Here is a 10,843-nt window from a genome sequence, read left to right as displayed (position 1 = left end):
AAATCAAGACCTTGTAAAAGAGCATAATAGGACCCCTTTAAGTGAAACCTTACTGAAGACATTGAGCAATATAATTATGTATTCTGTTTTAGCTAGTTTTTAAATAAGAATATTATGTTATCACTTCAGTAACTGTCTGGTTTGGTTCAGCTACAAAATCAGACATCAGAAGACTACAGAGAACAGTTTGGACTGCTGAAAGGATTATTGTTGCTCCCCTGCCCACCCTTCAAGAATTGTATACATCCAGAGTGAGGAAAAGGGCTCAGAAAATCACTCTGGATCCCTCACATCCAAGTTACCCCCTCTTTGAACTTTTGGGATCTGGCCGGTACTTCAGAGCCGCAAATACCAGGACAGTCAGGCACAAGAACAGTTTATTTGTCACGGTTAATGAATTCACTGTCTCACCTTTTCTGTGCGTGCGGTTTTGTTGGAGGCGTGGTTACTGATTACATATCACCCTGATCACTGCCACCTGCTACACTCATCACCGGGGCTAGTTAAACCTGTTTCTCACCATAGACAGTAAAAGAAATGGACACAGCAACCCCATTGGAACTCAATTGAGACAAGTGAAGCCCATTTTTAGCGATTTTTAGCACTTCCGTTTCTGACGCGCAGACTCAAACTAAGCTTGATGACTACTTTTACAAAAACTGTTTCTACGGGGCCATAATGTAACATAGAAGGTAATGGAGCCCTTTATACATTGTCGTGTATCTTTAGAAATAAATAATGGACAAATGGAGTGTTTAAACGCCTCAGATGTAAAGTTATTCGCTGTCAAAGTGACGCCAAAATGGATGGGAGTCAATGGGATGCTAACGCAAGTGAAGTTCTGCTACAAGATGGCGGCACGCGGCTGACTTCAACTTTCGGTCGACATCCTTCCCGCCTGTTTCTCACCCATCCATGTTGTCAGATCGTTTCAGTGTGTTTGGTGTTCCAGCTGTTAATGTGCTTCCTGGTCTTCACTCTTCGTTCCGGATTCCTGGATCCCGCCGGTTTGGTTCGCTCATTGCATCCCTGCGTCGCTGTCCTAAGTGGTGGTATCCTCAGCCTGCCTGCCTGCTTCAGAGCCCGACTTCACTCATCTGTGCTTCGTCCATCGAGACTGTCTATTATCATTTTACGAGCACTTGAGTATAATAAACCTCTGTCATTTACTCGATATTGGTTTCTCTGCCTTTCTTTCTGCACCAGACGTAACATTATTCTCCCAGGCAATCTACCTCTTGAACAGTTAAATGTTCCCCACTTATGCAATATCTTTATATTTATTTGTTAGCCTACCCCTCCATCCTAGTACATCCCTGCATCTTACTCTATTGTATTGCATTATCATCTATAGCAAAACTGTTCATACAAATTATTTATTTTCAATATTTTATTTTTAATTTATTTATTTTTTTGTCTGTGTTGTTGTCTCTGTGTACTGGAAGCTTATGTCCCTAAAAGAAATTCCTTGTATGCACAAGCATACTTGGCAATAAAGTTCTTTCTGATTCTGAGATTCATTTAAAAAATGTAAAGGTTTGTTCTAACCGAGGCGAACACGCTGAGCGTTCATAATATTTTTATTAGGCCAAATTTTGAAGATGTCAATATATTTTATGTGTATTTATTGTGTCTATAGCTCCATTTCTGTAACCGTGAAACTGAAAATAAATAAAAGGCAATGTGTGCAATATTTACAAAATACAATATTTACAGAAGCTGTCAATAATGTATGAATAATGAACTTCTTATGTACTCCATTGTAACTTAAGATTCTGAGCAAGATGAATTGTTCGTTGTGAGTTTGATAAAATGTTTTAAGTTATAATTTGCTCATATGGCTATTAAACAAGTTAAAATGGGTAAATCTTCAATACATATTTTTTTATTCTTTGCTGCCTGCAAAGTCATTGCCTGATACGGCAGCAAGTCACCTGGCTAAGTTTCTCGGATGCAGCCTTAGTATAACAAATCAGACTTCAGAATGTTAAATGAAGCAACCTTTAGATAAGCATTAGACCATCACCTGCAAAAAGGAGTGTCATTCAGATGAGGCATTAAACTGGCCTCCTGACATTCTGTTGTCATTAATTTCCCACCTTTTTCATAAACTTGACCTCATTGTTAAAGCTGGTAGCGGATCCTGATGGCTGCATTGAGCTTGTCAGGATGTGCTACCCCTCTATAAGAGCAGCTTTATTAACAAATATTTCTACAGTGGCATCTGCTGATTAATCCAACTAAGCACATGCAATAAAGGCCTTCACGTCATCAGACGTCATTTTCAGTTTCTGGCGCATGCGCCATTGCCGGTTCGCGAGCACAACAATGAAACAAGGTATTATCAGTTTAATTCCAAAACCAAACAAAGACCCCTTGATCATTGACAACTGGAGACCAATAACATTATTAAACATTGATTATAAAATGTTAGCCGTAGTTTATGCAACTAGATTAAAGAGTGTTTTAAATAAAATAATTTGAGAATCTCAAACTGGCTTTATGGCAAAACGCCATATTAGTTCAAATATTAGGCTTATATTGGACTTGTTAGATTATAACCAATTTGTTAATTCAGATGCACTCATTTTATTCCTTGACTTTTATAAGGCGTTTGAAACAATTGATCACCAATTTTTATTACAGAGTTTACATGCATTTGGTTTTGGAAATAAATTTATTCAGACTGTTAAAATGTTTTACAAAGGCATTAATAGTTACATTATATTACAGAAAAATACTTCTAGAAGATTCTCCATCAACAGAGGAGTGAGGCAGGGTAGCCCAATTTCCCCATTTTTGTTTTTAATTGATGTGGAACTATTAGCAATTAGTATAGTTAAAAATCCAAATTTACATGGTATAACATTATTTAATAGAGAGAAAAAAATTCACAATTGGGTGATTATACAACTTCATTTCTAAAAGATAAGACTCAAATTAAGAATGCAATCAAATTAGTTCAAACTTTTTCTGATGCCTCGGGTCTCCAGTTAAATATTACAAAGTGTGAAATTTTTCCAGTGCATGATTCTTCTGAACATTCAATGTTTAACATTCCAGTGAAAGAATACGTTAAATATTTAGGAATTTATATATATAAAAATTTGACAGTTAGACAGCATCTAAATTTTAATAATAAGATTAAGAAAACAAAAATGATTTTTGACAATTTGTTAAGAAGGGATTTATCTATTTTAGGCAGAATCTTATTAACAAAAGTAGAAGGTTTATCCAGATTCATTTTTCCTGGGCTGTCTTTATTTGTTAAAAATTCTATTGGTAAAGAAATAAATTATTGGTTGATTTTTGCTGGAAAAATAAGCACCACCATCTTAAAAAAAATGTATTAGTTGGAAAGAAATCTGAAGGAGGTTTTGAAATGCTGGATTATGTAGAAATGAACAATACTTTTAAGATTAAATGGATCAAAAGGTGTGTCATTCATACTGATTCAATTTGTTCTTTTATTCCACATAATATTTTTAAGAAGGTCCGTGGTCTTAAATTTCTTTTAACTTGCAATTTTGTACCATCTAAATTACCTATTAAACTGTCTAAATTTCATGAGCAAGCACTCTTGGCCTGGAAATTGTGCTTTGTGCAAAATTTTTCTCCTCACAGAATGAATATATGGAACAATGAATTGATTACAGTTAAAGGCAAGAGTTTATTTTTTGAGAAATGGTTGGATCACGGGTTAATGTATTTAAGTGATTTATTTGATTCATCTTTAAAAATTCACTCTTATGATTCTTTTTGTCCAAATTAAACTTTCCTATAAAATTTAAATAATTTTCTGTAGTAACTAAAGCTATTCCCTCTGGGCTTATTAATTTAATGTGCTTCCACCTGACTTATTATAAAGTTGAAAATAAAGATTACGATCTCCTCAAAGAGTAGGCTATAGAAGTACTTGGGTCTGATTATAATTTCTCAAAGTCATCTGAAGCAATTCCATAGCTTAATGTTATGGACAGAAAACTATTTACATCATTAAATTAAAGTTTACGGAAACCTAGTTTTCCCTCCTCTGCGGCTGTCAATCATTCTCCATTCAGTATTCAAATAGCGCGCACCTCGTCCATTTACAGCAGGATGCATGGTAAAACTATCTCCAATATTATATACTCACATTATAATGCTTGATCTGTAGATAAAAAGGCTGTGGATTTGCATAAAATGACTTTATTTTGTGTATTTGTATTTTATGTTTGTTGCTGTTTTTAAAAGACTCTCTTGTGCCTGTTAGATCACACACGTTTTAAAAGCCGTAAACTTTTAAAATCACTTTGTGAGCTCAGTTTTGAAGCGTTTCATATTATCATGGTTTTGCGCACTGAAAGATTATTAAAAGCTTATTATATTTTTAGCCTGCACAATACATTTAAAATAAGCATAATTTAATTGCATATCATTTCTGTGTAGTGTAAGCATTATAAATATATACACTTCTGAATTCTTGACATTCATATATAAATATTACATTGTGAAATGTATGATTGCCTGATTGAATTTTATAAGAGTACTAATAGTAATTTGTTTTTATTAACATGTTTAGATTGTGTAAAATTACTGTGTAGATTTTTTCAAGAATTACTTTTTGTATTTATTTGCATTACATTTAAATAAAATATGTTGCCATTTTTAATGTGCCCCACTGGTTAAACACTGGCCCCTCCTTGGCCCCCCTAGTAAAATTTGTCTAGAGCCGCCACTGCATTTATGCCAATTTGCGAAGTGTTGTTTCAATCTACTGATTATGAATAATTTATATTTTGTGTAATTTATGCTGTTTAAATCATACCTGTATACTCACATTTCCGCCAGGATAGTTCTGATGTCATTTTCTTTTCATATTAACGTTACCTCTGTATAATGCATGTAACCCGTAAAGGAATAACGTAATGTTTACTTTATGTAACTGTACCACAAGCGCCACCTTCTGGCAAATAATTAATTAGCATATTCACTTATATTCACATTTTATGCAGAACAGTGTTGTCGTGAACGTTAACTGTCATATGATATCAACGAGGAAATACAATTAAATTGAATTAAATGATTCTCAGGAAGCTTAAAAAAAGCTATCCAAGGAAGAGGGGGCTACTGTAACGCTGTAGCCCAGGGGCCTGGTTAGCTTAAGGTTTTAGTGTATCCTACGTCCCAGTCACGTGATGGCTGCAAAACAAAAAAATTGAAACGTCATATTATTAAATGGTGACCGAAAATGACTGGAGGCGTTTCTATACAACGTTTGCACATACACTGCACATTTGTATATTATTACTGAACACTACAAATATTTGAAGATATATATAGTTTGCAAAAAATGTATATTTAAGATGGTAAAGCAGAGCTAAATGATTAATTTAGTTATGGCATACTGCACCTATAGTTTATTTCCATTTACACTTTTTTTTAATTATTATTATTGTATTTCTATGAAGGGAAGCAGAAACATTTATTTTACCACGGGAGATTCTGAAATACTTTCTCATTGATCTTTTCATTTCCTTGTAAATGCATATTATACATGGCATCAGATATTCACCTCTTTCATGCATTTTGCAATAGTAGGACAGGTTTTTATGAGGGATTTTTTTTGTTCTCTCTATAGTTTTGGTTTGTTCTGTTGTCTATTTCTGTTGTCTTTACATACTTGACGGTCTGGATGAAAGTCTTAAACTGATACAATCCAGTAAAAGTCCTAGGCCTAATAGTAAGTGGCAATTCAAAAACATTTTGGTAAATAATTGTTTTGTAAAACTAAAAAGGATAAATATTTGTAATTAGTAAAAAGATGCACAACAGCATATTTTATCATGTAATAGAAGAATAAAAAATTCCTGGAGGCAGAAAGGTGGAGGCTCAGAACTGGGATGCTTGTTGCCGGGAAACGGGAAGCTGAGTGAACATCTAGGCATTTCAGACTGTGGGCAGGGTTTTAAATGGGGACTGCTGGGAAAGCATGTGGATGACAAACTGATACGCTAACCTTCAGGAAGAACCCCATATAAACGGGAAGGCTTCATCTTTATCTGTACAGTGACTGTCTTCCATTTAAATTATTCGACACAGCTAAAACTCCTAATGTCCTTGAAGACCTGCTCATATGAAAACCACTCTCATGCATAAATCAATGCGTACTTAGAAATCATGTCCTAGTTTTTTTTATTTTTGCAGAGTTGCACATTACAGGAGTTTCACAAGATGGCACCACTTTACCATATTTCATGCATTGAATAGTCAATGCATTCACCATTCAAGATAATACTGCAGTTTAAGTTTATGATAGAGAGGCTGAGAGAGAACAACGTCACATATTGACGATAGAGGGTGATAGACAGACACTCTCTGTATGAGTCACATATGATTCATCTGCTGTAAGCGGGAGATGAGCTGCTGTTGTTATTGTAAGTACCACATGCCCAAACACATCTCAGCCCACATGATCGCCAGCTGCCGTAAGCATGGCTAAAGCACAAGTCATCTCACAACTTTGGTGACAAAAAACATCAGTGCTACAGCGCTCATTTATGATGTTCTGCCTTAATTTTATGCTGCTGTAAAAATTTACTTCCAATGCAAGATTTTATCTCTTAGAAAAGTTGTGTTAGTCTTCAAGTTCTTTCAGAGAGGGAAAAATAGTATGCAAATTATTCAGATGCAGTGCAAAATCTTTTACACACATATATATATATATATATTGCAATAAAAAGCTCATTTCCAGCAATTCACATGCTTCCTCTTAATGTCTAAGTCAATAACTTCCCTTCTCTCTGTGAAAGCTTATTTAATTTGTTAAAAATGCTGGGCAGTGCTGCTATAAAGCAGCTCTTCTGAGACAGCTTGTGGGAAGGCTGGGCTGATGTGGGCCAGTAATGCACAAATATACCAGTACAATATTTTAAATATGCTTCTAAATATATACACAAATCTATTTCCTTTAACATTTAAGAGTCCCACACTACAGGGGGTCTGCAGGAGGTTTGAAAGTCCTGTTTGTGACAAATTGAGAATATGCATTCATTAAAAATAAATATTAAGTTCAGGTAAACGTTTTATGGCATTTATTTATGTGTATATTCCTTAAATGTACTAAAACTCATCCTTTTGTTGTAAAAAGGTGTACTTTTTATAAGGGTATCATCACAGTCACAGCTTTTGTACCATTCGGAGAGTGTATGCTTAAACTTGTGTTTTTTCGTTTCCTTTTTTTTTTGCAAAGTTTCAGTCAAATTACTTTGCTAAGGCTTGACAGAAATGTTGCTAAAAATTCATAATCATGCAAGTTTAAGTAGTCTGTGGGATTTATATATATATTTTTGTTTGTTTATATTGGACTTTTATCTGATAAATGATTTGTGTTTGCGAGGCAGTATGTAGTTTTTATTTGGTCTTATTGCATTAAGTATAATTACTCAGTAATGTACATTAATAATGATTATTTTAATGGCTTTGGTCCATCTATCCACCAACCCTTATAAAGCCCCCTGCTTTATATAGATTTAATTCTGCATGAGTAAATGAAAAGATGTCAACTTGATCCCTGCTTGGTCAACAGGTTATAGACATCTGAATCCCCTAAGATGGGTACTTTCTCCACCCTCTATCCTGTGTAGGAGCAATGATGACTCAGAGTCAACAACAACGCTGTCCTTTGTTTACTGAATTCTGTTTAGGAGAGGACAGCAGTGTCTCTACAGATACCTTATATGCACAGACTTTATCACTACAACCATAGCAATGAATGTAAACAAACTGTGATGAATATGACAACTGCATGTTGCAAAATTTTTGCTTCTTCAAAACCCGAATAGTTCGAATAGTCTGTTAACTGTCTGGTGATTCATCATGAAAGGGACAAAAATAGTGCAGCGTGGTTGCTTAATGCATATGGTCATTTGACGGTGAGTTATTCTGTGGGACCTTTGTGCCAGAGTTGTGATTTGTCACTATGGAGCCAGTAGAGTGCACTGTATTGTATAAGGAAACCATGACTGGAGTCATTGGTAAACACCATAACATTTTCATCAGTAATCCCTTATATTTACAACAGATAATGACGCAATGTATGACCTAAAGTAACTATAATGTCATTTTGACCAAAACAGTCAGTTCTGTACATGTAATTAATCTGCAAAACACATATACTATTAAAAATAAAGGTGCTTCACGATGCCATAGAAGAACCTTTTTTGTCTAAATGATTTAATAAAAAACCTTTAACATCTGAAGAAACCTTCTGTTTCACAAAAGTTTTTTTGTGACAAAAGAAGGTTCTTCTGATAGGTAAGGTAAGAAAGAGATGGTTCTTTAAAGAACCTTTGACTGAATGGTTCTTTGTGGAACCAAAAATCGTTCCTCTATGGCATCGCTGTGAGGAACCTTTTAAGCACCTTTATTTTTAAGACTGTATAAAATAAAAGCATATCATGCACTTCCCGTGGTGCAGATACACCTACAGTAACTTCAATATGTGTAAAAATAAAAATAGCATGCTTTGTTTCTGAGAAAAGCATTGAAGGACAAACCTTCTGGATGCACAATAATTATTTTCTACTTACCACCATTTTAGCAGATTATAAATTTGACCAGTGGTAAAAATAGATTTTGCTCATAAACAAAAGACATTTTAAGCTTTATTTATGATATTTTAATGACTGTTCCCGTATTAATAATTGCTAAGATCATCAAACTGGATCATGTGAATACATTTATTTGCATTCTGTAAATTAAAGAAATATCAAATGATAATGACTGCATTAATCTTGTTCTTGTATTAGGTCACAAAACACGGCCTACAGCCATTTACTGTTACAGGCAAATGGGATGTTAATGTCTGCACTCCATTCCCTAATAGATATTGATTGCTGCATGGTTTCCCAAGCCGTAGTGGATTCATTTCTCAGCTCAGGGCCATTTCTGATCACAGTGAGAAACAAGAATTTAACAGGTTTGCAATTTCCTGGAAAATCTACTGTGTGGTAGAGAAATCTGCTCGTTTACACACAGGAAACCAAGATGCTAAGGGGAACCCTGTCACAGAAAAGACCCCATCCTTCCTCAGCATACACACACTAAACCCTATCATTAACATGCAGGTTTAGCGTCTCTGAGTCATTCTGTCATGTTCTTTAGAACAAAAGTGCTCTTTTCAAGGAAACAGAGTTTTTCTTAAACAGTATTATGTCATCTTATTATTTGATCATTACAAAAATGTCCTTTTTCTTTAAATATGTCTTCAGGCCTTTTTTTAGACATCTACAAGGTCAGCTCAAATAACCCCTCTGGCTAAAAAGGCTAATAGATGCATTAGCTTTTTATGGCATGAGGTGTTCAATGGGCAGATTGACCAAATCTTTAGATCAACTCTAAACTTAACCTCAACCTATACTTATTAACTTTCCACTGACTTTGACCACTGATCTGTCAGCTCTCAGGGCAGGTCAAGCCTGCCAACATGTGCCATGTCATTAAGGGCCTATTAGCTGCTCTGTCAAAAAGTCCATTGTATTACTCACTAGCATATAGTATGTCACTAACTGGATAAAAGTACATCAGTTATATGTGCAACAAACAACAGATTTTTTCACAGGTTCTCTGTGAAACAATTACTGTTTCTGGTGCCCCTAGTGGATTGCACTAGTGTTTTGTGGTTAGGTAACTCAAATCGTAATTGTGGTTGTCAAAATGCATGAAAATGATTAGAGTAAACACTAATCCATCAGATTAAACAGAAAGTAACCAATAAATTAGAATACATAGAAAGATAGATACATAGATTAAAATCCAATTAAAATTCATTTAATTTGTCACATTAAAGATTAAAATTTTTAAATAACATTTCTTTTATAATTATATAAATTAAAATGTATATTCGGGAGTAACAATTTTTTTTTGCTCTTTTTATTCTATACTAATAGAATAAAAGTATGATCACATTTATTTTGCTATATGCTACAGATAATACAGCAGTTTCACAGCAATAAACAAGAAAAGAACAGTATTAATGTTATTAAATTTTTCAGTTATGAAACAAATACCATTTCATCCATAAAGCAATAAAAAGACAATAGTTTCATTGTTGATTCAATGTTGATTCAGTTTAGTTCAATAACTGAATGTTGCAAGTTAGTTATGAAGTAAAATCACTTAAACCATAAAGCAGTAGACAATAGTGTCATTATTCAGATCAAGTGAGTTATTGTCACGCTGTCTGGTCTCTGTTTCCCTGAGTCACCACTAGTGGTCTCACTTCCCCATAGGCACCTCACCATAGGCACTACAATTCCCACAAAGCCTTGTCCCTTCATCACAGTAATTGCACTCCTGTTAATTGCACTCAGGTGTCTTCACTTGTTAGTAATTATCCTCCCTATATTAACCAGTCCTTTTCTGTTTGTCTGCATGGAGTCCTTTCATTTCGTCACCCAGTTTCCTCGCCTTCTGAGTTTCCTGTTCCTTCACTGTTTGTTTATTGTTGGATGGATTTATGGTTTTGACCCCTGCTTGTTGGATGCTGATTTGGATTACCCATTAAATACCCCACTGCATTTGGATCTCTCGTCTCCTGCGTTTCTCTGGGTTCCGATCGTAACAGTTATGTTTGGATTCAGTTTAGTTCAATAATAGCGTAATTCAACTATAAGCAGCTACAAGGAAGGCAAAGGGTTGTTACTCAGCTCAAGTCACTTTATTGTTGATCCAGTTCATTAGAGTAACAGTGTCAGTGTTACAGAGTTAATCAATTATGAACAAATTTAATTCAGCTATCAAGCAACTCTACAGAAGACAATTGTAATTATGCAGCTTAATTTAGTTCTAGTTTTGTTCTCAT

The sequence above is a fragment of the Carassius carassius genome, chromosome 34 (genome assembly GCF_963082965.1).
Source record: "Carassius carassius chromosome 34, fCarCar2.1, whole genome shotgun sequence".
Taxonomy (NCBI): Eukaryota; Metazoa; Chordata; class Actinopteri; order Cypriniformes; family Cyprinidae; genus Carassius; species Carassius carassius.
Note: the sequence above shows the minus strand (reverse complement) of the source record.